The sequence below is a fragment of the Mus caroli genome, unplaced genomic scaffold, assembly GCF_978045245.1.
Source record: "Mus caroli unplaced genomic scaffold, Mus_caroli_1 scaffold_18, whole genome shotgun sequence".
Taxonomy (NCBI): domain Eukaryota; kingdom Metazoa; phylum Chordata; class Mammalia; order Rodentia; family Muridae; genus Mus; species Mus caroli.
The window spans coordinates 77,238,892-77,243,686 of record NW_028227273.1 but is presented as its reverse complement, the minus strand read 5'-3'; positions in this window follow the sequence as shown (position 1 = coordinate 77,243,686).

The window sequence follows — 4,795 nt, the reverse complement described above, 5'->3', positions numbered from 1 at the left end:
TCTAAGCAACCACATGGTGGCTCTTACAACCATCTTTAATGGGGATCCGATGCCCTCTTCTGGTGTGTTTAAAGACAGCTACATTGTACCCACATGCATTAAATAAATAAATAAATCTTAAAAAAAAAAAAAAAAAAAAAAAACTGTGATCCAGTGATAGAGAACTCTCAACAAAGAAATCTAAATGGCTAAGAAGCACTTAAAGAAATAGACACCATTGTCAATAATAACAGAAATTCAAATCAAAACAACACTGAGAGTTCATCTTACTTCCATCAGAAAGTAGATGAGAAAAACCACAAGGGACAGAACATGCTGGTGAGGACATGAAACAAGGGGTGAGTGTATGCCTCCAAAGCAGGTGAGTTTGCAAACTGGTACAAACACTCTGGAAAACAATCTGCAAGTTAATCAGAAAATTGGAATTAGTTCTACCTGAAGACCTTACTATACTGCTCCTGCACATGTACCCAAAAGATTCTCCATAATACCACAAGGACATGTGCTCCAATATGTTCATTGCAGCCTTATTAGTAATAGCTAGAAAGTAGAAGCAAACAGATTGTACCTTATCTGAAAAACACATTTACACAACAGAAGGCTTTTCAGGTTCTAAAACAAAGAGATCATTAGTATTGCAGGAAAATGGGTGAAAGTAGAAAATTTTAGCCTGAGTGAGGTACCCCAGACCAAAAGACATACATAGTATGTAGTCACAGAAGACGATAGTAGCCAAAGTTACAAAATACCCATAATACCGGCCACAGAATCCAAGAAGTTAAGGAAGTCCCAAGTGGGGCTGCTTCAATCCCACTTAGAAGGGGGAACAAAATTGACATGGGAAGGAGAAGGAGTGAGTTCTTCGGGACAGGATAAAAGAAGGTGGAAAGGGGCCCAGAGGGCTAGCAATATGAAAGGAAATATGCATTTGATGGGTGAGGGAAAGGGGAACACTTAGAAAGTTACAGAGACCTGGCATGGGCTAGGCTCTCGGGACTCAATATGGGTAACCTTAGCTGAAATAGTGGGAATATGGAAATAAAAGAGACCACCTCTAGTCCCAGTTGGCAGGTGGAGGGAAGGAACTGGGTGGGAGAGGAGACAACAGGAGGACAATGGGAGGGTTCAGGATCAGGTGTGGGGAGGGAGAGGACAGATAGTCAGATGGCCATGAGAATGTATGGAAATCTGTAACTGAAGGAGCTGGGGAGGTGGCAAACATCTCGATCTACCTTCTGCAATGGAGCATCAAGTTCCCTATGTGCCAAGCCTGGCTTGGCCCTGCTGGGACAGAGTGACATATTACCCCTAGGACAGGGCCTAGAGCTTCCTAGAGAGTTCAGGGCAGCTGTGGCCAACACAATTACTTGCATAGTAATGTTATTATTTCACATACCTCTGAAGAAAGTCCTCCCTATCAAGATTAATGACTCTACATTAATTAAAAGCTGAAATCCCAGAGTTAAGGGTGTGGCTACCTCTCAGCAAAATGGTAAACACTGGAACCTCAGACAAGCACTTAAGGGAAAGAGTTCTAAATACATGAATTTTGAAAATGTATAATTTTTCAAACATGCAAAAATAATGATTCAGTTCGAATTATATGAGCATCTTCATGAATCTGAAGGAACAAAAGCAGCTGCACTGTGAACCAACATGTCAGAAAATTACTAAGGAAGGAAGTAAAGAGATTTAGGGAGTGGTAATTGAAGGAGATTTCACCCAGGTTTTTGCTTGTTTGTTTACTTGTTTGTTTCTCTGTTTAAGCTGACAAAGACAAATAAATTTCTGAGTTCAGGATCAGCCAAAGACAGATCAAGGTTACCCTAAGGCGTGGTGAAAATAGTAATTTCAGAGCAGAGTCCTGCTCAACTAGCCTATCATCCGTGCTTAATAAAGACAGAGAGATCTTTGAGTTATTTTGGAATTTTAAGAAAAAATATATGCCTCCTATCTTCTAAGAATCAAAGCACTGGGGTCATGGGATGCTGATTCATGAGCTAATCAAAAGGAAAACCTGGAGTAAATGACTGGATTGATAGGTAAAATAAAAGACTGCACCTGTCTTCTCATTGAGACGATTCATCCAGAAAAATTTTAGGACAAATAGAACTGCTTGGAGAATAAACACACACACAAACACGTACAAAGAGTGAGAGAGACAAGGTGTGAGACACACGCAGTGAAAGGGGGAGGGGGAGAGAGAGAGAGAGAGAGAGAGAGAGAGAGAGAGAGAGAGACAGAGAGACAGAGAGACAGAGAGAGAGAGAGAGAGATTGAGAGAGAGAAGCAAGCCGGAAAGAAGGACTTGGACAGAGAGATCTTTAAGAATGGCAAGCAAGCAAAATATAGACAGAGAAATCTCCAGAGAGGAAACAGAACAGAAAGCAGACTAGAAAGGCTGTATCAAGTAGAACACAGATCAACAGCTTGGAATCACCTTTTTTCTTATCCAGACACTACTTCTTTCTCTCTCAGAACCTCTCTCTAAACCAAACCTGGTCTTTGGCACCTATAAACACATATTCACATACTGGTAACATATTCCATGTTTCCCAGAAGAGATTCTAGGTTCATTGATGCACAGGAATAACACCCTATCTCCCCCACTATCCCCAATTATACACTCATTCCCACTGCAAATTTACCTCTTCAAACCCTGCAAGGCTTTCCTCAAGTTTTGCCAATCTTTCTATCCAAAAGAGCCAGCCTGAAATGTGTGAAAATACATATATTTTTCCAATCCAGGAACAGTCAAGTTCAGTGGTTTTGCACTATCCTTGCTTATACTTACAATACAGTATTCCTAATTAATTCGTTTTGCAGAAAGCAATGTTACTATTACTAATGTTTCTATACAATTGACCAGGAAATATAGACTTCGAGGATTATTTGGTATTCCTGAAGTACTTAAAAAAGCCTCTATCAATGTAGATTATGTTTATCTCAAAATTCCAAGAAAGGATACAAGTATTTGTTTCTATTTATTACTAGTTATGCAAAAAAGTTTAAATTTTTCACAGTGGAAACTTTAATTTCATAACGTGCTACACTAAAAGTAGATACTCCTTCCACATCTGATGAATTGCACACCCCTCTTCTTTACTTAGAATGCACATTGACTGTTAACTGGCCTTCCAATTATTCCTGATGCTATTACAGAAGTCATCACATTCCTCCTGAGCAATGAATGGCAGACCTGTATCCGTTCAAAATAGTCATAGTATTAATGAACTATTCTGATCAAGTTATTCATTTTTATTTCTGTATTTTGGGTAGAGGTGGAGGTGGTGTTCCTCTCTGTTCCTTTTCATCTATTCCTACATCTCAAGTCTTATGCTTCTATTCTTCTTTTTTAAACTATTTAAGTCTTATATTTCCCTTCTTTGTCTTCATCTTTGTGTTCTCCTTCTCCTCCTTCTTCTTTATTTTTATTTTATTTTATTTTATGTGGTTTTTTTTTCGAGACAGGGTTTCTCTTTGTAACATTGGCTGTCCTAGAATTCACTCTGGATGTAGACCAGGCTGGCCTCGACCTCAGAAATCTGCCTGCCTCTGCCTCCGCAGTGCTGGGATTAAAGGCACACGCCACCACGCCTGGCTGACATACATCTTCTTATGTCTTCAGTCAGGGATACTATAGTGCTGGCTCACCCACATTCTTTAAATGCTTAAGGTTTACCTCCAGTATGGATTTTGTGGCTACTTTTATGATTTCATGTATTCGTTATATACTTCCTAGGGTCCTTACAGTTACGTTTTATTCCTATACATATTATGGTATATACTGAAAACCAGCTGGGCCCACGTTCTTTAAATGCTTAAGGTTTACCTCCAGTATGGATTTTGTGGCTACTTTTATGATTTCATGTATTCGTTATATACTTCCTAGGGTCCTTACAGTTACGTTTTATTCCTATACATATTATCGTATATACTGAAAACCAGCTGAGACATTCAGCCACATGGACTGAACAACCACTGGATTGCTCAACTTCCCATTTGTATAGAGTTATAGTTGGAAGAGTTGCCTATCAGCTTGTGAGCCATACTAATAAATCCACTTTCCACATACATAGAGAGACCCTACAGCATTTTCCTAGTACACCTGTGTTTTTGGTTTATTTTAAGATTTTATTTTATTTTTTGGCACTTTCCTACTGAGGAATAGACAATAGAATAGTAGATTATAGAATAACAATAGAGCTCCACCTGGAAAGTTTGTGCAATTTACCTGAACCCAGTAAGAAGCCACAATACAAAACGTTGTTTCTTAAAGTCACTCTTTAATTAGCAGTTAAACTGGGCACACTTCCACATGTGAGACAGATTTTTCACTCCACTGCAACTTTAGTAATATGCTTCATCCCACTAGCAATGAGAGGAAGCGCCTTCTGGGGGCAGTGGACACACAGGCAAGAATTTGAGTCCTGGCTCTTTAGAACAAGGTCACAGGCCACAAAGGGGAGGAGCACGCAGCCAATCAGAGGTGAGTTGGAGAGATGGGGCGGCAAAGGCTGGCGTGTAGGCTATCGGAAACCTTGGACAATTGCTACCAAAATACAAATCTCTGCTGATGTGGAATAGGTGTGCGTCTACATTGGAAGCCTGTGCACTGAACCACTATTCCGAGTTGCTTTCTTACCTTCTCACCCTGAGAGAGTTGATCTTGTCACTCAGGATTTACTGGCCAATCACGGCATTGAGGAGGACCTGTCAGTCATGAGAAGAGGGTGGTTTTTCCGGAAGGCATTTTGCTGGTTCCATGTGCGATCTGCCAGTCAAAAGCGCAGGG